The following is a 25,929-nucleotide window of genomic DNA, read 5'->3' on the forward strand; positions in this document are numbered from 1 at the left end:
AAGGAGGGGAAAGAGAGCCAAGTTAAGAAAGAGTAAGAGCATGGGGGAGCAAGCAAAGAATAGCAAGCATGATAAGAAAGTAAAAGAGTATCAGTTGAGGCACATCTAATTGGTACAAGTAAAATTTTGAGTACAAAACCATATCTAACAACTGAAGGGGAGTTATAAGATTTTGAGGTATAAGTTGTTGCAAAATTTTGATATTTTGACATTTTGTACAAAAGTTGAATAAGAGATATGTTATGCTTGTAAAAATAAAAGTATTAATGCATGACTAAGTGTTTTTGACACTCATGTCAAAGGGGGAGATTGTTGATCTCAGATTAGTTTTGACGAGTGAGTGTCTATACACTTAAGTCATTTACTTAGCTCATGCTGAACAAGTAGTATATGTCGAGCACAACATGTATAACATAGAGCATGCTGAGTCCACAGTGAGTACCAAGTTACTCAAGTGATAAGAAGATAGTGTATGCCGAGTGATTCAGGAGTTGAGTAAGTAGTGCATGCTGAGTCATTTAGATATCAAGTCACAGTATAGAAATCAACATATGTTGAGCATCAGAGATTTTAGATGCCGAGTAATATAGTTTTGTCATAGTTGTTTGTATTAGCACAAACTACTACATAAACCATTTTTGAGCTTACTTGTAGATTGAATTATGATATTTTGGTGATAAGGATGGATCTTAAGTTGGAATCACTATGAAGTACATGCATCCAATTAGGTAAAAGGAAGGTTTAATTGGAAAAATGGATGAATCGCAACTGTTGATTCATATCTAGCCCTAAGTCACCTAGGTCTTCTTAAGGAGGACAAACCCTAAACTTTCTATGAGAATGAAAGGGAATGAATGAATGATCAAGGAGATTTTTGCATGCACAAACTAGAACACTCATGGTGACCTAGGTATAATAATCTAAAATTGCATTGTAGAATTGATTAAAGGAGAATAGAGGAAGGAAGTGGTGAATAGTAGAGAGACAAAGTGATAATCATAGGATCAATGCTAAGACATTCTAATAGGTGAATCAATTAAATCTCTTAACAGATTAGTCTTAATAGGCTGTATTGAAATCCTCTAACAAGGTGTTTATTTTATTTTGAGTTAAAGTCCTCTAACAAGGCACACTTTAACAAAGTGTTGAAATCCTTTAATAGGGTAAGACCTAATAGTCTTTGTAAGCTTTTAATATGGTAGACCTTTCATAGGGTAGATCATGTTTCATGATCAAACATTGTAACCTTCATTGGATGCACTTTATTACTACAGTAGTGAAGATTTTTAGGTGTCATCCCCACCCCAATTTTACCTTCTTATTGGAGAGTTTCTAGGTAATCATATTTGGTGTCATATATTTGTGAATGCTTACTTGTTTACATGATTTAGATGTACATGATTTACATGGTATTTTAGTTTACTTATTGAATGTACGAGATGGATGTGTGGTGAATGTTTTATGGGTCAAAGGTTAAAATATTGATTCACCCCCCCCCCCCCCCCGCCCCTTAGAAATGTAAATTTCCTATTGTAATTCTAATAATACATGTATCATTGAGTTCAAATTTTTTCTAATATGATGGTGACTAGACTACATCCATTCCTTATTTCCTCCACATTCGATGTTTTCTTGTGTTAACCAATAATCCAAATCTACCAATAGTTTCACTTGTAGTGATTTTCTACTTCTTTTAACTAGTTTCCAATCAATGACAACACAATATTCTAACTCACTTTATGATTTCATTACACATCATTTGCCTAGTTGTTGTAGCTTGGTGCAACACAGTAGGCATTGTTCATTGACCATGACCTTGTGGACATCCTGCATCTAGATGATTTGATATGGATGTGGGTGTTTCTATGTCTTAAGATTTAACTTTGTGATCATCTCCTCTAACACCAAATTTTTAACACTTCCACCTTTGATAATCACATCACAACACTTATCCTCACACTTGCACCAGGTATGAAATAAGTTCCTCCTTTGCAAAAGTTCATTCTCACCACTCAACAAGACTATTCTGTTAGCTAGGACTTGTCATCTTGCAATATCTTTAAAATGAAACGATTTGGCATATTCATCCACATGTGCAATTATGGCTTGGCCTTCAATTCTCTTATTTTTTTCTTGGGCATTGAGGACATTCATATGTTATATTACCTTATTTTTCATAGTGAAAACATGTTCTACGGAAGTCTCCTCTTCCTAATCCTTTTCCTCTTGCTCTTCCTCTCTAATCTCTATTACTTTGATCATGAAAGTGATTATTTCCACTTTGATTCTAATCACTATGGGCCTCATCCTTCTTTTTTGGATCTTCATTTTGGCTTCCATAGGACCATCCATTGGATCTTCGACCATGACCTCTTCTACTTTGCCCACTCTCAAAATTCTTACTCATCTTTTCCTCTACTCTTAAGAAAAACTAGTATGCCTCTTCAATTTTGTCCATCCAAACCAAACTCAACTCATCCTAAAAGCTTAGCCTTAACCGATGAATGTAATAACCAACTTTCTCCATGGCATATTCTATATGGCCTATTTTTATGAGGACTCGGTATAACTCCTTTTATACACCTAAATAGATCTTCTTGCTTAATTCAACCCTTAAATGTTCTTCTGTAGATCAAGCCCATAATTAATGAGAACTTATTACTACTCTAATTTATCTACCATTGGATCCCATCTGGTGATTTTTTTTCTCTTTTATTTTTCTTCAATTGAATCTCCTCCCACTAGATCTTCACATGACCATTTATTTTGGCCATCACAAACTTTACCCTATCAGGATCCTCAATATCTTCATACCCAAAATATTCTTCTAATTATTGATCTAGTCAATAAATTCCTCCTGGTTAAGATTTCCCAACAATTTCGGAGACTCAATCTTAGGTCTTTTCCCAAGCTTGGAAATGTCCCTAAAAATCCTTTCTTCCTCTTGGTTCATAACTTATCCTTCTCCTTCTTTATCAAAATTTCCTTCTTCTCTCTCATCCCCACTTCCATCTCTTAAAAAATAATTCATCTCTCTATGAATATGTTTTTGCAATGGTTACATTGGTCTCTAGAGGATTCTAACCACAGGTGGGATAACTTTGGCTCTACTACCATGTTCCCTTCATGGAGGCTTTTTACACTTATCACTAAAACCCTAAACCATTATCTTCATGTAAACCACCTCACAATTGATGATTTATCTACACACTCAACTCAAACCACCATCCTAGTGTAAACCACCTCACAGTTGGTGATTTGTCTACACACTCAGGAAATCCTACTCTAATACCACTTGATGAAGGGTTCTCCCCTTAAGAATACCACAAACACATAAAACAAATATAGACAACACCAATTTTAGAAATAGAAAATAGCCTTATTATCTCCAAAAATCATGGAATTAGAGATTTCAAAAATCCAATAAGAAAAGCCAAATGGGAACTTTCTTTACATTATTTTGCAAGATAGAGCTATGAACTACCACCCAGACCGTCCCTAGATAATACCAAATCTCTTTCTTAAATAAGATAATTTTCACCATATGGGAAGCTTCTAGACATTTATCCCTAACCCTTGAGGCCAGTCAACCACTTAATAATAATAATTTTTATATTTATTACATAGAGTCAGCTCAAAATAATTACAAATTTTAATTTTAGGTATCCCAAATTTTGGAGACCATAACTTTCAAATTGCAGCTTTGATTGACTATTATAACCACTTTTCAAAAATAGTAGTTCCTAGCCTCCAACACCTTGATCGTATAAGAATTGTTAGTACATATTTGATCTTATTTTAGAGCCATTTAAGCCTTCAAATTTGAGCTCAAATATTTTGTACCCAAAAACCTTAATAAATTTTGCAATACTTATGGTATGACAATGAACCTCAGCTGGTAGGTTATAATAACTAAGAAGAACCTTCAACTATGAAATCAAAACATTTTGAGCTCATATGAAAAACTTACTTAAAATAATAAGCTTCCACAAATAGTAACTCTACACTAAAACAACCCTTATCTAAAATGATGGAAACAAAAATATTTTTGGATGATGCATGATTTTCCTTATACCTAGGATGCTTGTGTATCAAGTATATTCAATATTTTGGTATTTCACTATACTACTTGAAAAGTTGTATATTCTTCTAGTACATTAAGGATATTTTGTAATACAACTCCTAATAGGGTTGAGGTCTCTAACAAGGTATAAGTCCTCTACCAAGGATAAATATACGATATGTATGTAATAGACTCCTAACAGGGTCAAAACTTTTATAAGATACTTTTGATTTGTGGATCATTTTGTGGGTACCATCACCACTGGGGTTTTCCCTTGGTTAAGGTTTTTGTAATTAACAAAATAAGGTGTTATGAGTTTCTTTCTGAGATGCTTGTTATTACTATAGATTTTAATTGTTTATGTATGTATAAATTTTATCTTTTATATCCATAATTGGGCAAAAACTATTGGAATATTGATTCACACCCCCTCAGTATTCCCCATTTCTAACAGATAATCAATATGAAAAATGTAACCAACATCAAGGAGATTTTCAATTTCAATTTTCACAAGCCAATCTTTGGGTTTAGTTTTTGAAATACTATACTTTACTCATCTTATTTAATGAAGAAGAATAGTATAATGAGTCATTATTTTAGGGTAAATGTAATGCATATCAGAATAATCCCAAGAAAATATATTAGGAAATTCATCAAGAAAAGAAGTAAACTCTTTTTTCTCATGTTCATTTGTACATTTTTTTACTTTTATCACCTTTTTTAAATTGTGGGGATCCATTTGCACATTGGTGGTATTGTTTCATGACTCAAGTTTTGACTTGCTATCTTTCAGGACTTAGTATGTGTTTGACTCCTTTGAAATAGACTATGTTTGACTATGTTTTGACTCAACTCAAGTTGAACACATTTTATACTTTGATTAGACCTTATTACTTGATGCTATTAGATGGATGAATTTAACTTATTAAGCATTATCATGATGTAGTTTTATATTTTATTTTATGAGTTAGCAGCATGATGGTTAGTAGATTGGTTATATTTACATGTTTATATCTTTTGGTAGATTATATTATGATTGATTTTGAATCAATTTCAAAAAAAAATTATAAGAATGATTGATGTTTAAATTTGTATTATTTAAATGTTAATGAAATCATAAATTTTGATAAGAGATGTCATATTTAATGATGTTTTTTTTTTTATCATGATGATGAAAATAGTATTGATTTAATGGGTGATGCCAAATTTGTGAGTTTGCAGGTACTGAAGGAAGAAGAGTGGTTGAGGTAGGGGAGCTTAGCTCCTCAATAAGGTTGGATTGGATTTTTTTGGTGAAAACACACACACACACTTGGACATGGAAATGTATTTATATTTATGTTACATAATTTTCTTTTAATATTCTTTCTACATAGAGGTGAAAATGTATTGAACATGGTATTTTGGTAAGGGGTGGGTTGGCCAATTAAATATGTTACACACTTGTTTCTAACTTATAAATATTTTTAAAAGATAAATATTAATTTAGTGATTTTAGTTATATAAATTATTCATTTCACTAAACAAATATGAGTAAAACAAATAGAGAAAATGATATAAATATTATTAAGTTTTCTTAAAAACCATAATCGAGTTAGTGAGAAGATGGCTCTTAATTGAACTAAGAGTTTTACTAACAAATTAGCATATACTTACTATAGTTGGCTCTGTATATACTAATATGTTAGCAAGAAACACTAATCTATTAAGAGAACAAAGAATTAACTAAAAAAGATTAATATAACATATAAGAGAGACTAAAGAGGAACCCTTAATTAGGAATGTGAGCCAAATGAATGGAATCTCCCAATAGGAATTAGCTCTTTGCTTGGTAGATGAGTCTAAATGAAGGATTAGTATGTATGCTCAAAGGGCTTCAAGTTTGCTTCAATGGTGGAGATGGGTAATGGAAAATTGGTAGCTTTGTGAGCTCTCAATTTGGCATTATAAGGGTATGGTTAAGGGCTTTTTTTCTCAAACTAGCATTATAACTTTAGCTCAAGGATTTGTGATGAAATGGCTTGGGAGGGGATTCAATTTATAGGCTAAGGGCTTGAGGGTTTAAGGGCTAAGATGGAAGGAAAGGAAAAAGCTTATGGAGGGCTTAGATTGCATAAGAGGAGAGCACATGGATTGTGCTACTTTATAGCCAATCAGGGAGTGACACGTGTCACAAGGTGAGTGGATGGAGGAAAGGGCAAGGATGAGTTAACAAAGGAGGCTCAAGGCCTCAAAAACTCTCATAAATGGCTTGTAAGAGCAATGAATGGGTTTGTAAGAGTCTTTATGGCCTTGTAAGAGCATTGAAGGCTTAGTGGTTGGGATATTTTGGAGGGAGTTGAGATTTTCGACTTTGCTTGGTTTAGGAAAGTCTTAAGCTTGCTTAGGGAATGTGACAAGGTTAAGGGGGGATTAGAGGTGATTTAGGATTAAACTAAGCTTGTTAGAGATATGCAAGTGGATGGCATTTAATGAAGGTGGGTGAGTTAGTGGCTAAGCTTGGTTAGTATGGGTGGATGGGGTGGATTAGGCTAAAAAGGGGGTTTAGGGATAGGCTTAGGGTTAGGATAAATAAAGTTTATTTATCTCATAGGTTTGGTTTGAGGAGATATTTATTAAAACATTTTTAATAAATATGAGAATTAATATTTAACCTTAGTTAAATATTTTGAGTTGGGATTAGGGGTAGAAAATGATGGGATTAGCCTTTAATCGAAATTAAAGAACGATTAGAAGATTTTGGAAGATGTTAGTGGTCTTAAAGAAATTGGCCAAGTTTTGGGCAAAAAATAAATTAAATATTTATTTTGAAATTTTTGGTCAATTTATTAATTAAATAATTAATAAATAAGGAAATAATGTTTAAATAAGATTTAAACATTTTTGGGAGAGATTCTTTAATTAAATATTTTTAATTAAGATAAAGGGATTTAATGGCATAAAAATTAATTAATTAATTAATTAATTAATGGTGATGTCATTAGGAATTTTTTCAGAAAATAAAAATACTTTATTTTTTAAAGGATTTAGGTGTCTACAGGCTCTACTTTTAAACCAAAGAGTTAGAAACATTTAAGAAAAATGAGTGAGTGGTGGCGTCAATGGAGGGAATGAACTTCACAAATTAATAAGTTGGAGTAAAGAAGAGAAAAGGGACATAGTTCACGGGAAAATAATAGAAGATAGTGTTGGTTTGTAGACGAGGAAGCATACAAGGAATCTGAGTGATTTAGGTTCCATTTTCTTTTGTTTTCTGGAAATCTTTTTAATGTATTAATTTCTAATATGTCTACACATCCTCTTGTTTTCAATTTGCATGGGGTCTATGAAATAAATAAAATAACATAAAACTCAAAACACGCTCTTTTTCATAAGTGTATACTCTATGGGAAAATATGAGAACTTTAGTTTACTTGATGAGTGTTGTCATTTTCATGGAGAACTCATTAACAATTTCTTATCAATTTCTTGGTATTGTTTTGGGTTGAGCATGCCAATAGGAGTTTTCTCATAAATGTTAAATAGTGTAACCTTTTTCTTGTGTCGTAGATCATGTTGTTGTAGAACAAGATCTTAGTGTGCAAGGAACATTAGCAATAAGAGAAACATTCACAAACTAAAACTAAGTTCACATATATGCTTAGACAAAGAAAACAAACAAGAGATGCAAACCTCAAAGGGTGAAGCACTTCATTGCTTTCTTGATTTTGTAGATGTGTCCTTTGATGTGGATGTAGGCTCAAATGCTCAAATCTCCTTCAATGGAGATGGGTAATGGCAAATTGGTAGCTTTGTGAGCTCTCAATTTGGCATTATAAGGGTATGATTGATGGCTTTGGTTTTCAAAATAGCATGGTAACTTTAGCTCAAAGATTGTTGATGAAATGGCTTGGGAGGGGATCCAATTTATAGGCTAAGGGCTTGAGAAATGGAGGGCTAAGATGCAAGGAGAGATGAAGGCTTAAGGAGGGCTAGGATGCACTCAAAGGAGAGCACATGGATTGTGCTTGTTTAGCACCAATGGGAAGGTGACACTTGTCACAAGGAGGATGAGTGTGAGAGGGTAGGGTAAAGGGTTGGTTAAAGGCATGATGAGTGTGATTGATTATGTAAGAGAGATGTAAGAGGAATGAGTGTGGAAGAGGGAAGAGTGTGGAAGATGGATGTAAGAGTCATGAGTGAGCTTGTAAGAGTCTTTTATGGTTTGTAAGAGCACTCATGACTTGGTGGTTGGGATTTTTGCAGGGAGACTTTGGTTTGGTTTAGGAAAGTCTTAAACTTGTTTAGGGAATGTGACAACATTAGGGGGTGGATTAGGCTTGGGTTTAGGATTAGATTAAGGATGTTAGAGATGTGCAAGTGGATGGCATTAATGAGGGTGGGTGAGTTAGTGGCTAAGCTAGGTTAGTATGAGTGGATGGGGTGGATTAGGCTAAATGGAGGATTAGGGATAAGTTAGGGGTTTTTAGATTTGAGGATTTTATTTATCAAATAGATTTAATAAATGGGAATTTTTGGAATTAGATAGAAGAATAGGATTTAATTGATAAATAATAGGTTTATTTAATTTATCAATTAAGACTATAGATGATTAATTAAATTAATTAGCTAGGGATGGCAAAGGATTAATTAAATAAGAATTTAATTAATGATGCCTTTAGAGATGGCTAAATTAGATTACCAAAGCGGTGTAATCAAATTTAGGTGTCTACATTTTGCCCCTCTTTGACATAGTGTTGAGACAACACTATTTCAAAGAAGTTCGAATGAAGACGACATGAGGAAGATGTTTTAGCAACGAGGTTGCCCTAGTCTCAGATAAGAAGAGGAGAGACTAGACTTAGATGATGCCCCCTCAAGAAGGCGACGAGGAGAGAAATGAGGCTCGACGACTTCTTGAAAAGTACAAGAAATTGAGACGAGCTGAGACGCAAGTTGGCGAAGAGAAGGGGCTGAATTAGCTCAAACTCTCACTACAGGAGAATGATAAAGGGAAATTAGAGGCACAAAAGTAAAGCAAGCTTAAGAATTTCCAAGATTGGGGGGGGGGGGGGGGGAGGATGGAGGAGCAGAGCGCTATAAAAGGAATCCGTGGTAGGGAGATGGATGCTAGAATGATAAAGTTGATGCAACAGGATTTCAAAACGTCAGATTGGTGAAAGATGGGTTTCGAAGATCCCTAGGACTAGGATTGTGGATCTCGAAAGATGAGGCTTGGTGGATTGATTTGATTGGTGGATCCCTAAGACTAGGATTGTGGATCCCTAAAGCTAAGCGTGAGGAGTGATTCAAAGAGATACTGATGCATAAGCTGGGGGAGGAGTGACAGATGCTGGAGATGGATGGGGGATAATGGAGATGAAGGGAATCCATTGAAGCTTTTTTGAGTGGGGGGATACTTCAAAGAGAAGTATCACCATGTAGTTGAGCACTAGATTTGCTATAGGACTGTTGGTTAATTGCCAAGGTTACCAAGAACATCAAGGCCTTTTCACCAACTGTCCAAAGGACTGACAAACTAACTCGAAACAAACAAGCAAGGATTGCCCCAGTATCACACATGAATCCAAGAGGAAGCAGCGTGGAAACGACACTAGGAGAACCCACAAGCAGAAAACAAAAACAAATGAAAGACCTGATCAAGACCAACACTCTGATTGCCCCATTCGTAGCATACCAGGATATGGAAAATCGTGGCAACCTTGAGGAGGGAACAAGGAGATTGCTTGGAAAAGATATTTCAAGACCCAAAAGGGAAGATCACAAATCAAAAGAAAGCAAAAATCCAAAAGAGAACTATTTGCCAATGAGATGGGTAGGACGAGGTACTAACGGACCAAGATCAGACATGAGAAAAGCTATATCCTGCAAGGACCTATCGGAGAGCACCTAAGCTTAGTGGATTTGGATGAGTGATGTGTCTGGCAAGCTGAACTAAGAAGGATAACACTTTGGTGATAGGAAATCTAGCTAAAGGATGCATTGGAATAGCTAACCAAGGTGTGTGATGTGTGCAAGCTGTTGACCAAGGACAAACTGACACGAAAGCTGGATAGATACAATGGTACTAAGCTAAAGAGGATGTACAAGATGACGGACCAAGATATTTACAAGCTAAAGCTGAGCAAGATAGTTACAAGCATGCAAAAGCTTAGGATGATAGGATAGCGGGATGGTTCAATGTTGTGCAAGATGCGAAAGCTAAGGATGGGGTGATAGCGGAAGATATGGATTTGGGGAGGACGCATCCCAATGATGATGAGAGATTTTGTGACCAATGATAGCTAGAGGAGCAGGATGAGATGGCTGGATAGGATAGTAGATAGTGAGAATTATGATGGATATAAAGAGATGACATTTGGTTTGCATGAAGATAGCCTAGAGCTAGATATTAATGACAAGGGAGGATGGACAAGACAAGATCTCCAAGGAATACAAGGCCCCTAGTCAGAAGATGACATGTGGAAGGAGGTCTTATGATGGATGTGATAGGATAGAAGCTAGGATGGAAAAGTTAGAGGCGCTAGGGAGATGGATGATAGCTAGGATGGTTGGTTGAAGCTGCAGGAGATAAGTGGATGGTGATAGATAAAAGCTGGAGGATGAAAGGTAGGTGGAAAAAGTGGAAGATGGAGCTGGATGGCAAGATGTGACCAAAAGCATGAGGATGATAGGCTGAATTGGTGATGGTTGGATTACACATGATGCTTGTTTGCCAAGTTTTCGTCATGGTACTTGTCCAAGGCGCTTGAATTGCCAAGTTTTCACCAGTGGATGCTTTATTTTTCTTTATTTTTTTTGACTTTTTGACTTTGGACTTAGCTAGAATGATTTTGGCTTTCTTCAGCTATTTTTTTCTTTTTCCTTGGGATTTTTCACTAGCTGTTGGAATGTTCAATTTTGTTGCTAACTGTTGGTACACCAGATGTGTGACTTATGCAATAGATTGGATTAGATGGGATTGATGGTAGGAGATGGAGGGATGAAAAGGCTAGAAAGGAGCATGAGATGGGCATGTTTGCAGGATCAACATTGGCACATGTTGGGACAGGTGTGAAAAGAGCATATGGGGGATAAATGGTAGATGCGGGCTTGATGGAGGATTTGTGGAAGTGTGCTTAGGGATATAGGCACCCAAGATGGAGTTAGGAGATGGGGGATTAGCAATGGTGGATGCCATTATGCCTTGGGTTTCAACTTTTTTCTTTGGGATCCACATGGTTTTGGATATTATTTTTATAGGCTTTTGCATTATTTTGCATTCTTTGATGGGATTTTTCTTTTTTGGAGTATGCTTTTAAGAATAGACATATGATTGCCTAGGATGTGGATTTCTAGCTTTATGCATTTTGAAGTTGGCATTCACATTGCTGTGGTAAGCTTTGGGAAGATGGTTAGGAGAAGCTTTGTGAGATGGAGAGGATATGGAAGAGCGTATAGGGGGATGATGATGGATGACATGCCCTGATATGTGCCTTTGTTGATCTTGCATAGGAACGGATGGAATCGGATTTGAATGATGGCTGATAGGAGGATGGAGGATGGTAGATTTTGGGACATAGGGACCCAAAATGGATTTAGCGGATGAAGGGGGGATATGGTAGGTTGTTTTGGTTTGCAAAGATGGTGGAGGGGGAATGACATAAGATTTCTTGAAGGAGTGATGGGAGGCTGGCATGGTGGGTTTGGAGATAGGCTTGGTTTGGGGGTGTGGTGTACCAACACCTTTAGATGGTGAGCCTTTGGATACATATCCAAGACCATGAAATCCCGGATTCTTTTGTGCAATAATAGGCTTTATGATTCCTTGCTCTTGTGGTCCTAAACCTTGACCTTGATAATGCCATCAATTGAGCATTTGAACTAGCTGAGGATACTTTTTTCTTGTGAAAAATGGTGGAAGTGCTTTATCAGATGTACTACAACAGGGAGATATTGTTCTTAATTCTTCTGCTGAGAGGAGGCCACCATGGATGAATGTAAGTGAACCAAGAGGGTAGATTATAGATGGTGGAATAGTTTGGATAGGTGGTAACATGGAAGCATAGAGTGGAGGAGATGGTAGGATAGGATCTTGATTTAGCTGATGTGATGAAAAGATATCCTGCAGTAGAGGAGGCATGGCTTGAGTTTTTGGAGATGGAGGGGATGGTGACTGCACTATGGATGGAAGACATGATACGATGATATCTTCATTTATGCTTTGGGGGATGTCAACATGCTTTTGGGCAGGATCTTGATAGGATTGGATTGGAGTGGATGGTGCGATAGGAGGTGAAGGGATGGATTCTTCAAAGGCAGTGGATGGATAGATGGGAGATTCAGTAGTGGAAATGGGTGAGTAGAAGATGGATGCATAAGGGTCATCACGGGAGATTTGGGAAATTCTTGGAGGTGAGGTGGATAGGATTTGAAGGGATTTGACAAGTGTTGGGATTTTGATGCTTGTGGGAAGTGGAAGGATTTTAAGCAATTTGATGGATTGTATGGGGATGATAGCAATAGGAGATGGAGGTGATATTATAGATGGGGAAGCTTCATCACTGACTACTTCACATGGTTGGATTAGATGACATGGCTTATCGACTGCTGGAGGCTGCTTCTCTTGTATTTTCTCTAGGAGATTCCTTGGAGACTTGTGTGTCGGAGGTGGAGGTGAATTGACAGGAATAGTAGTATAATGGGGGTGAAGGATTGGAAGTTTTGTTGATTGGGTGATGGAGGAGAAGCCGGGATATTAGGTGGCATGACTAGACAGTTTGGAATAACTCTTGGATTTTGGGGAATGGTTGTGGAGTGTTTCTAAGGCTCTCAAGATACCCTTCATAGTCAAAAAGATATTCATCATTATTGGAATAGGAGGTAGCACGAGCAAGGACAATACGATCCAATATATCATGATAGGATTGGTACTTCATGCTTTGACGAGGAGTTTGATGGGGATGGGGTCTTGCATATGGATGAACACGGAAGCTCATGGTCGGATTTGGATTAAGCTCAGATTTTGGATTGGCTGATGAAAGATGTCCTAGGGAGAGTCAAAGTTGTATGACAGACCTAAGGAGGATTGGCTAGAGATTTTTGGCTTTCCTGTGGATGGAAGACTTTCAAGGGTATGCTGTCAAAAAGTGAGAGTTTTGCTTTCCTATGTGCAGGATTGGTGGAGATTGTGTCAACTTAAGGATAGACTAATGATCCTATGGGCATGACACGAGATTGACCACTTGTGGATCCCAACCTTTAGCTCAAGGTGATGAGGGATACAAGTGATAAAGCTAGATTACCCTAGACAATGCTCTGTCGGAGGGATAACCTTGGTGAGATTGGTTGATTGGTAGGATTGATTGGATAAAAAATTCTAGCAGAGTGACAACAACTCTCTAAAGGCTTGGGTGTGATTTTGGATTGGGTTACTAGCTGGCTGGGGGGAATGATTTGGATGGACTTTGGATTTGAGATTATTCTAAAGCAAAGAACTAAGGGAGCTTGGATGATCTTCTGATGAGGCAGTGACTACGCTAAGTGTGCCTTGAGTTGGGAGATTTTTGCTTTTCTTGGATTTTGACCAAAGTTGGCAAACATTTATTCAAAGGTTGTGAACAAACAAGCAAACAAAATTTTGGAGCAAGCACATCAAACACACCAACCTCCTCAGAAGCTTTCTACAAGGATAAAATTTGGTTTAACTAGGGAGTCCTCGATATACGTAAGGTACGTGAGGCCCATATCCATAGATGAAATCAAAAAAATGTCACACACCCAAGAGGAGCGGTAACTCACTTCTCCTCTTTCACTTTTCAAGGGTATAAAGTTCCTTGAGGCTTAGCCCGAGTGAAAAAATCTTGATCCCAAGAGAGGTGTCTTTCGATTCACCTCCCGATTCTTATACTCCGTCGGAACGCTAGAGTTGAGGTCGTCCCAAGGGGTGATGAAATCCCCAAGAAGGCCTCCTAAAAAGAAACAAGGTTTTGGATCCTAATCTTATGCACCCAAGATGGCCTCGAAAGACGACAAGGGGAGAGAAGACTTGGATGACCTTGGGCTAAAAAGCAGACTTCTTTTCCAATTGATGTTTTAGATTTTGTAAGCTATGATTGAAGACATTCGTGATTATGGCATACAATGTTCATTCCAACTTGACAGCATCGTCAACATAATAGAAATTGAGAATTTGTCAACATAAGAAATACGAGCATCATTGAGATGCGTCAAAACCATGCAATGTTCATTGATTGTTAGGCATTCAAGATTGTCTTAGAGTGTTTTAAGCCCAAATTGGAAGTGTGAGATATTGCATTGATTCATTGATTCTTTGCATTCAAGATTGAGTTTGTTTGTTTTAAGCATGCATTCCAATAAAAGGTTGATTTTTATCCATGGCATTCAAGAGTGTGTTTTTGAACAACATTCATTCAAAGAAAAATGCTTAAACATTCAAGTTCATTCCAAGGAAAACCTAAGAAACATGATTAAGTTCGTTGTTCCAACCTGCAATAAAACAAAAAAGCAATTTGATTAGTTACCCAAAATCTTCCAAAATGAAAGCTTAACTATGGGAAAAAAAAATTTAACTTTTTTTGTTGTTTTTCATACGCGTCAAATTGCTTAGAATAGTCTAAATCCTACAGAACCACTAAAAGTCAAATTTTGATTTATACTTTTTTTTTTTTCTTTGAAAAACTATAGGTTCATTTGTTAGAGTTTTCAAAGCATGCAAAGATAATGACTTGGACAAGAAAACCAAAAACTAGGCGACAAATCCTACAAAATAATACAACAGGCGAAGACGCCAATCTACATAGACGCTATTCTGCGCAAACGTTGATCTGCGCAGACGACAATCTGATGAAGAAATTAGCTGGCAGCGTCGGAGACGATAGTCAGCGGATTACGGCGGCGGAGACGATAGTTTGACAAACGGAGATGCCAAAATTCGCAGACGACAATTTGAGCTTTCAGAGATGGCGATTGAGCTCATGCAGATGACTGTTGTGCAGGCGCAGACGATGGTTGTGCAGGCGCAAACGACAGTTTATCTTTTGCAGACGCCAAACTGCGAAGACGATCAGTAGAGACGACACTGCGCGAAGTGAACCGACGAACGCAGGTTTTTTTCAAAACTTTTTGTTTTCTTGATTATTTTTGGATTTTAAGAGGTACGTCCTTCTCTTTAGTGCGTCCTTCAACCTGCAAAAACAAGCAAAAACACCTTGCAACAACTCAAACAACATAAACCATTAGATTGTTAATTTTTTAAAAATAACGTGTAGATTGAAATGGATGAAAAAAATGACCCATAGTGGGGTCCCACCGGGCGTGCCAAAATGTAGAACAAGATTTAGTATGCAAAGAACATTAAAAAATAAAGTAAACATCCACAAACCAAAAACTAAATTCACATATATGTTTAGACAAATAAAAGAAAAACAAAAAGTGCAAACCTCACAAGAGAAAACACTCCATGCTTTATTGATTCTATAGATGTGTCCTTTTGATGTGGATGTATGCTCAAGATACTCAAAAGTTGCTTCAATGGAGGTGGGTAATGGAAAATTGGTAGCTTTGTGAGCTCTCAATTTGGCATTATAAGGGTAAGATTGATGGCTTTGGTTCTCAAAATAGCATGATAACTTTAGCTCAAAGATTGTTGATAAAATAGCTTGGGAGGGGATCCAATTTATAGGCTAAGGGCTTGAGGGATGGAGGGCTAAGATGTAAGGAGAGATGAAGGCTTAAGGAGGGCTAGGATGCCCTCAAAGGAGAGCACATGGATTGTGCTTGTTTAGCACCAATGGAAAGGTGACACTTGTCACAAGGAGGATGAGTGTGAGAGGGTAGGGTAAAGGGTTGGTTAAAGGCATGATGAGTGGGGTTGAGTATGTAAAGAGATGTAAGAGGAATGAGTGTGGAAGAGGGAAGAGTGTGGAAGATGGATGTAAGAGTCATGAGTGGTCTTGTAAGAGTCTTTTATGGTTTGTAAGAGCACTCATGACTTGGTGGTTGGGATTTTTGAGGGGAGACTTTGGTTTGGTTTAGGAAAGTCTTAAACTTGTTTAGGGAATGTGACAACATTAGGGGGTGGATTAGGCTTGGGTTTAGGATTAGATTAAGGATGTTAGAGATGTGCAAGTGGATGGCATTAATGAGAGTGGGTGAGTTAGTGGCTAAGCTAGGTTAGTATGGGTGGATGGGGTGGATTAGGGATAAGTTAGGGGTTTTTGGATTTGAGAATTTTATTTATCAAATAGATTTAATAAATGGGGATTTTTGGAATTAGATAGAAGACTAGGATTTAATTGATCAATAATAGGTTTATTTAATTTATCAATTAAGACTATAGATGATTAATTAAATTAATTAGCTAGGGATGGCAAAGGATTAATTAAATAAGAATTTAATTAATGATGCCTTTAGAGATGGCTAAATTAGATTACCAAAGCGGTGTAATCAAATGTAGGTGTCTATAGTTGTCATTTATTTTGTTTTGATATGAGTGTCAAAAATTGCTCCAAATTTTATGGGGATCATTTTAAGCTGGGTAAGCACTCCAAAACATAAACGGGTTGGGGAAAAAGAAATAATTTTCCTATTTTGGGTCCATTTAGTAGCTCCAAACTAGGAGAGACTTTAATAGAATATGAAGAAGACTGCACTAGTTAGGAGTGATAATTTTCTACATCAGTAAATAATAGAGTTAGAAATGGGTGACATCTTTCCCTAGGTTATATCTGTACTTTGTTTGATTTCAAATATGAAAACTTTATAAAGATAGAAAATGGTTTTCATTATGGAATATTACTATACAAATAACTAGATTCAATTTGATTAAAACAAAAAAAAAAACTTTGAAAACTCTTACTAATTCATTGGCACTACTCAAAAACAATTGTGTGCGATACAAAAGAAATCCCTCAGATGTCTTATCCGGGTTAACTATCTAATATTTTCAGCATGTAGAGACTAATATCTTTTTCAAATAACCATAACTTAGTTGAACAATCATTGAAATCATGTGTTGAGCAACTAGATAGATTACCTAATACATAAGTAATCACGCACTAGTCCTCTATCTGAAATAAATTCAGATCAATTGAATAAATTTATAGCCAATATTTTGTTTAAATGATTTAAAACATCTTCTTTTGGGTTCTAAAGGTCACAATGTAATGTATTATTTTTGGTTCTGATTGTTTCGAATTCGAGTTATCAAGATAAAAGTTTTGAACTACTTTCCTTGTTAGCCAAACTCTAGAGAGGCTTAAGATACTTGAATTTATATATTAAGTTTTTCTCAAATGTAATAATCATGTTCAAGATAGACCTTTTATTTTAATGACTTGTGGGAAATTCGTATATTCTCTTAGAATTTGCTATTTATATCCAAAAAAAAAAAAATATCCGTGTCTATATCATTGTAATATCATCTATTTACATTTTATCAACTTATAGTTCAATTGAGATGATAGTGAGATAGAAATCTTAATAACTTGTTGTTGAATCTCGATTCAATTGAAACTTGACTCTGGATGGTTAAAATATAGGAATAGTGATGTTTTAATTTCTACTTCTTATCCTTAGAATTGTGTTGTAATGGAGGAGTGATGAATGTGGGCATATAGGGGAGGGTAGACTTGATAGGAAAACTTATGATGTTTTTCCTTATTTTATACCTATCAATCTTTTACATTTATGTTGGTTCATAAAGCTTGGCCAAGCTCAGTAAAGTAAATTATTCATATGTTTGAAGTGCAAGGTTATTTACTTTTTTTCCCTCTTCCACATCCATGTGTATGTTTTCTACTAGACATATGTTTAAAGTATAATTAGGCACTTGGCTGTACCAAATCCTTCTGATCCAATTGTGCTGAGTCGCTAGCCTTCTCATGTTAGGGTCGAGTAGTTCTTCTTAACCAGAGAACCTTAGGGAGTTAACCACTCCATGGTTGGGTGGTAAAAGCACCTGAACCACTCTTTTGTCCCATGATAACAAATGGATCAAAATCTAATGGCTTGGGGATTGGCTACATGTGGATGGGCTCACAGGTCTGATGACATGTTATCCTATGTGTTTTATGTTATTGCACGTTTATATCATGTGATCTACACATTATTGTTTATGTTTGATGTGCAGGTCGGCATACTTTTGACATCTGTCTAATGTGTAAACTTTGCATCATTAATATATTTTTTAAATTGACATATGGTTGGTAATGTAATAACTTTTGCATAGAAATATTATGGTCTTTATATGTAATAATGACATATGATCCTAGTTTTCATTTTGACCAAATGTCGTCATGTATATTTCTAATTTTTATTTTGGTGCAATCAAATTTTTGAAAATATATCATTTATCTTAACTCAAACTTTATTTCTGCATTTATGGGTAAATTTTCTTAAGTGGCATTGTTGAGAGAACTTAGTTCTTACATGTGGTATCAGAGCCTAGTTTAACACTAAGACCTAATGTCTTACTAATGCTAATGTTGAATGGTATTCAATTGGTATAGGAGTAATCTATTACCATGTATTCTCATAGAGAAAATAGGGTTGGAGGCAACAATGGTCCATAAGATGATCCTGAAAACCAAATGTTGGATCAAAATGTTGTGCTCCTCACTCAGCAAGGATAACACATGGATGAAATAGAAAATTCCATGAGAGAATGATAGGCTAAGGAGGATGAGAATAGGGAATCTATGTGTCAGCAAGAAGAAGAATGGAAGAAAAGAGAGTAGGACCAATTGCTTGAGGTTTAGAGGAAATAGGAGGAAGATCGAAGGAATGAGGTGCAATAGAAGGAAGAAGTTGACCATAGGATGGTAGACTAGTTCAGGATCGGGTCCAAATCATAGAAGATCTTAGTAAGGACCTCAAGAAGGTCACAACTACCTTTAATGGTAAGACTTTGGGAGAGGAGGAAGAAGATTGGATAGCTACCATCGAAAAGTATTTCCCTGTCCATAATTTCACTAGAAAATCTAGAGTAGTATGGGCTACTTTTTAGCTAGATAGCAAAGTGGAAACATAGTGGAAAAATGTTATGGCTGAGAAGAAGTTACAATTTGGTGAGATATCATGGGAGGACTTCCTACAGCTTTTCTGTAAGCGATGGTTTCCTTGATTGGTTTATGAAAAGAAGGCATATGACTCTATAAGATGATATTGGGATTAATGTTAGTCACATAGTATAATGAATAGATTTTCCATCTGGTTAAATACATTCCTCCATATCAAAATGATGACTTTTTAAGGACTTGCAAGTTTTTCATGGAGTTACATCTTAAGATCTATAATGAGGTAGAAATGCATGTGCCAGAGTCTATGGACTATGCACTTGGGAAGGCTATGTAATAGAAATAGAGATCGAAAGATTCAACTATAGTAAAAGCTTTCAATAACCAAACTTTCAAGAGAAAAATTCAAGGTAACAAGCTGTAGGGTGGTTGACAGCAGATGAATAACGTGAAAGGAAAAGACCAAGAAGAAACACAAAAGAGAAATAAGAATAATTTTCAAGGACAAAAAATGGGTAGATCAGCAGCACAACCAAGACCACATGATGGTTTTATTTTTTTATGTGGGGTGATCTTTAAATGGCTAGATGTCCTTTGTAGTTGACGAGTAACTTGAAGGTTCTGAAGTTTCAATTTGGATTGATAGTAGTGCTATACAGTCTTTCATTGATCTTAGTGTAGTATATAATCTTCTAGTTAGAGTTGTTTATATGGCTAATCCTTGGTTAGTTAAGTATGGAAACTAGGTAGAGCAACAAGTAGAGAAATTTCTATCATGCAGTGAGTTAGAAATTCCAACTTTTCACATGCAAGTAAACTTGTATGTAGCTCCACTTGGCTCATGCAATGTTATTCTTGGTATTACTTGGCTCACTAAGCATAAGGAAATAGTAAATTGTGAGGAAAAGTTAGTAGAATGTTTGGATGACTTTGGGAATCTAGTAGTGGTGAGCATGGTTAAGAGGTTGATAGTATTAAGGCATATTTCAGCTATGCAGTTGAAGAAAGCTAAGAGGAAAGGATGTCAACTTTATGTTGCACATGTGAAGGATCTTGAAGATCCTATACCTTCCATAGATTATTACCCAATATTGCAAGAGTTTCAAGATGTCTTTCCTAAGGATTTATCTGAGCTACCCCCTAAAAGATAGTTTCATTTCTCTATAAATATCAAACCAAGTGCAGAGCTTCAATCCAAGGCACCCTATAGGATGACTACCATCGAGATGCACGAGCTTAAGGTATAGTTGTAAAAAATTTTGGACAAGGGATTTATATGCCCTTGATTGTGTCACTATAGGAAGCACCTGTGATTTTTGTAAAGAAGAAGGATGGTACCTTGCACCTATGTATTGATTATAAGATGCTAAACAAAGTAACCATAAATTAAAAGATACCTATTTCCACAAATAGATGAGCTTTTTGATTAGATGAAGGAAGCTAAGGTATTTTCAAAGATAGATCTATGATCTAGATATCCTCAACTCTAGATCAAGGATGAAAATATAGCTAAAAAACCTTCAAGACATGGTATGGGAACTATGAGTTTGTATTTTTTCCCTTCGGTCTTACAAATGCACCTGTAGCATTCATGAATTTAATGAACGGTGTGATTCGAGACCGTCTAGATAAGCTTTTCGAGATTTTCATTGATGATATGCTAATTTATTTAGGCTATAGAGGAGCATGAGGAACACTTGCACATAGTTTTGTAGCATCTTCGTAATAGGAAGTTGTATGCAAAGCTAACCAAGTACATTTTTTTATCATAAACAGATTCACTATCTTAGACACATCATCACTACTGATTGAGTTTAAGTAGATCCTTCCAAGATTTGGATTATTCTTAAGTTGTCGGTTCCAAAGAATGTGAGTGAAATTCAAAGCTTCATGGGTGTGGTAGGCTACTATCAGAAATTCATAGAGGGATTTTCAAAAATTGTAGCACCTATTACCTCACTACAGCAAAAGGGAAAGATATTTGTATGGATTGAAGAGTGTGAGGGGGATTTTCAATTATTGAAATGGAAGCTTATCTCTGCTCATATTCTAGTGATTCCTAATCCTAATGGGCATTTCACAATGATTACTGATTCTTCTAGTGACAGTTTAGGTGAATTTTTTATGCAAGAAGGTAGAGTTGTAGCTTATGAGTTCCATAAGCTAAAGCAACATGAGGTCAACTATGCACCTCATGATCTTGAGTTGGCTACCATTGTTCATGCTTTATAGATGTGGAGGCATTCTCTTATTGGTAAACCTTTTGAGCTAAAAATGGATCACATGGGTTTGAGATATATCTTCACTCAACTGAATTTGAATACCAAATAGAGGCATTGGCTTCAATTCCTCAATGAGTATGATTTCAATATTGAGTATATAAAGGTAAAAGAGAATAGTGTAGCTAATGCTATCAATAGGAGAAGGCATATCTCTACTATATCTACTACCAAAACATGACTAAGAGAGAATATCGTAGAAAACCTCATAGGTGATGACCATTATGAGATGGTTAAAATATCACTAGACATTGATCCATCTGATCATTATTTTGATGGATACAATTTTGACATAGAGGGTCTTTTGAGATATCAAGGGCATATGTATATTCCCAACCATGTAGGATTAAAGAAAATTTTGATGGAGGAAATGCATAGTACTTCTTATTTGGGTCACTCTGGAGAGACTAAGATGGCTGCAGATATGAGGCCACTTTACTTTTGGCTAGGGCTGAAGCGTGATGTGATTGCTTTTTTTGCCTAGTGTTTAGAATGCTAGCAGGTTAAGGCTAAGCATATTCATCCGGCAGGATTTTTGTATACTCATGATATAATGGAATACAAATTGCAATTTATTTCCATGGATTTTATACAAGTTTTTCCTATGACTGGGTGGAGACATGATTTTATATTAGTTGTGGACAATAAGTTGACCAAGGTTGTACATTTTATACCTGGGAGTTTGAAGGATGGATCATTGGCTTTGGCCAAGAAGTTTGTGCAAGTGGTGTTTAGGTTACATGGTATGCCCAAGACTATCATTTCTAATAAGGACACAAGGATGACATCAAGATTTTGGATGACCTTGAATACTTCACTGGGGACATAGTTAAATTTCAGCATTTCTTATCATCTACAGACTGATAGTCAAATAGAGAGGGTAAATCAAGTTGTAGAGGATTTACTCCATATATATTGCATGGATCATTAGCATAAATGGGAGGAATACATTCCTTTGGTTGAGTTCGCGTATAATAATTCTTATCATGCATCTCTTAGAATGGCTCCTTTTGAGGTAATTTATGGATGAAAATTTTGCACACCTATCAATTGAGATAAAGTGGAGGATCGAATTATGATTGGTCCAAACATGCTTAGAGAGATGGAAGAATAGATTGTTATGATTCGTGCTCACATGAAGAAATTTGTAGATAGGCAGAAGAGATATGCAGATAGGAAACATACTTTTAGACAGTTTCAAGTGGGGGACAAGATGTTCCTATGTATGCATCTACATAAGAGTTCAATCACTTTTGGTAGGTCTTCTAAGCTTGCGCTGAGATATGTTGGACCGTTTGATGTTTTGGAGGTCAAAAATCCTATGGCTTGTCAACTTTCCCTACTACCAGTCTTTTGTCTTAGACTATGTTTGATTATGTTAGTCGATGTTATTAAATGGATGAATTTAACTTATTAGTCATCATCATGATGTCATTTTATATTATATTTTATGAGATAGCAGCATGATGGATATTGGATTGGTTATATTTACATGTTTATATCTTTTGGTAGATTATGTTATGATTGATTTTAAATCAAGTTTGGATTTGTGTTTATAAGAATGATGGATGTTTAAATTCATATTATTAAAATGTTAATGAAATCATAAATTTCAATAAGAGATATCATATTTAATGATGTTATTTTTTTATCATGATGATGAAAATACTAACTCAATGGGTGATGTTGAGTTTGTGAGTGTGCAAGTATTGAAGGTGGATAAGTGGCTGAGGTAGAGGAGTTTAGCTCCTCGATAGGGTTGGGTTGGATTTTTTTGGTGAACACACATATGCACTTAGACATGGAAATGTATTTATATTTATTTTGTATAATTTTTTTTTAATATTATTTCTACATAGAGGTGAAAATGTATTGAACACATAGTATTTTGGTAAGGGGTAGGTTGATCAATTAAATATGTTTCACACTTGTTTTTAACTTATAAAAAAAAAGATGAATATTAATTTAGTGATTTTATTTATATAAATCATTCATTTCACTAAACAAATATGTGTAAAAAAATAGAGAAAATTATATAAATGTTATTAAGTTCTCTTAGAAACCATAATCGAGTTAGTGGGAAGATGGCTCTTAATGGAACTAAGAGTCTTACTAAGGAATTAGTAAATACTTACTATAGTTGGCTCTACTTTTAAACCAAATAGTTACAAACATTTAAGAAAAATGAGCGAGTGATGGCATCAATGGAGGGAAATTAAACTTCACAAATTAATAAGTTAGGGTAAGGAAGAGAAAAAGAACACAGTTCGTGGAAAAATAATAGAAGATGGTGTTGGCTTGTAGAAGAGGAAGTGTACAAGGAGTCTAAGTGATCCAAGTTCTATTTTATTTTGTTTTCTAGAAATCCTTTTAATGTATTGATTGTTAGGATGTCTACTAAGCTTCTTATTTTTAGTTTGTGTGGGGTCTATGAAATAAATAAAATAACATAAAAACCAATAGACACTCTTTTTCATAAGTGTATACTCTCTGGGAAAATTTGAGAACTTAGATTTACTTGATGAGTGTTGTCATTTTTAGGGAGAACTGATTAACAATTTCTTATCAATTTCTTGGTATTATTTTGGGTTAAGCATGCCAATAGAATTTTTGTCATAAATATTAAATAGTGTAACCTTTTTCTTGTGTGTAGATTGTTTTGTCATTTATTTTGTTTTGATATGAATGTTGAATTCTACTCCAAATTTTATGGGGATGATTTTAAGCTAGGTAAGCCACTTCAAAACATAAATGGTTTGGGGAAAAAGAAATCATTTTCCTATTTTGGTTCCACTTAGTAGCTCCAAACTAGGAGAGACTTTAATAGAATAAGAAGAAGATTGCACTAGTTACAAATGATAATTTTCTACAACAGTAATAATAATGGAGTTAGAAATGGGCAACATCTCTCCCTAGGTTGTATCTATACTTAGTTTGATTTCAAATATGAAAACTTTATAAAGATAGAAAAGGTTTTCATTATGGAATGTTACCGTACAAATCACTAGATTTTATTTGATTAAAACAAAAAAATATGACAACTCTTACTAATATGTTGGCATAGTTCAAAAATAGTTATCTGGGATAGAAAAAAAATCCATCATATGTCTTATCCAAGTTAAATGTTTAAATTTTTCAGCATGCAGAGACTAATATCTTTTTCAGATAACCATAACTTAGTTGAACAATCATTGAAATCATGTGTTGAGCAGCACAATAGATTACCTAATACATAAGTAATCATACACTAGTCCTCTATCTGAAATAAATTTAGATCAATTGAAAAAATTTATAGCCAATCTTTTGTTTTAATGATTTAAAAATGTCTTATTTTGGGTTGTGAAGGTTTGCCTATTAGAGTTATCATGATCAAAGTTTTGACCTACTTTCCTTGTTAGCCAAACTCTAGAGAAGCTTAAGATAGTTGAATTTATATATGAAGTTTTGCTCAAATGTAATAATTTTGTTCAAAATAGACCTTTTATTTTAATGACTTGTGGGAAAGTCATATATTATTTTAGAATTTTCTTATTTATATCCAGAAGTTTCTTTTCTAAGTTGTGCTGCAAGAAAGGGTGAACTAAATATTAAATCCATGTTTATATCACTGTAATATCATCTATTTACATTTTATCAACTAACATTGAGATGATAGTGAGATACGAATCTTGATAAATTCTTGTTGAATCTCGATTTAGTTGAAACTTGACTCTGGATGGTTAAAATATAAGAATAGTGATGTTTTAATTTGTGCTTCTTATTCTTAGAATTGTGTTGCAATGGAGGTGTGTTGAATGTGGGCATAAAGGGGAGGGTAGACCTTATAGGAAAACTTATGATGTGTTCCCTTATTTTCTTCTTGCCAGTCTTTTACATTTATGTTGGTTCATGAAGCTTGGCCAAGATCGGTAAAACAAATTATGCATTTTTTTGATTTGGAAGGTTATTTACTTGATTTTTCCACTTCCACATCCATGTGTATGTTTTCTACTAGACATATGTGTAAAGTAGAATTAGGTTGTGGACTACACCAGATCCTTTCGATCTAATTGTGTCGAGTTGCTAGCCTTCTCATGCTAGGGTTGGGAAGTTCTTAACTAGAGAATGTCAGGGAGTTAACCACTCCATGATTGCATGCTAAAAGTGTCTAAGCCACTCTTATGTCCCACGATAGAAAATGGATTGTGCTCTAATAGCTTGGGGATTAGACTACATGTGGATGGGCTCACAAGTCTGATGGCATGTTATCTTATGTGTTTTATGTTATTGTACATTTATATCATGTGATGTACTCATGATTGTATATGTTCGACGTGCAGGTTGGCATACTTAATTGACCTATGGATGATGTTTAAACTTTACGTCATTGATATTTTTTTGAAACTAACATAGGGTCGACAATGTAATAATTTTTATATAGAAATATTATGGTGTTTATATCTAATAATGAAATATGATCCTAGTTTTCATTTCAACCAAATATCATTATGTATATTTCCAATTTTTATTTTAAAGCAATCAAATTTGTGAAAATATATCGTTTTTCTTGACTTTTCAAACTTTATTTCCA

This window comes from Cupressus sempervirens, chromosome 6, assembly GCF_028749045.1.
Source record: "Cupressus sempervirens isolate cs-2001-9-10 chromosome 6, ASM2874904v1, whole genome shotgun sequence".
NCBI classification, from domain to species: Eukaryota; Viridiplantae; Streptophyta; class Pinopsida; order Cupressales; family Cupressaceae; genus Cupressus; species Cupressus sempervirens.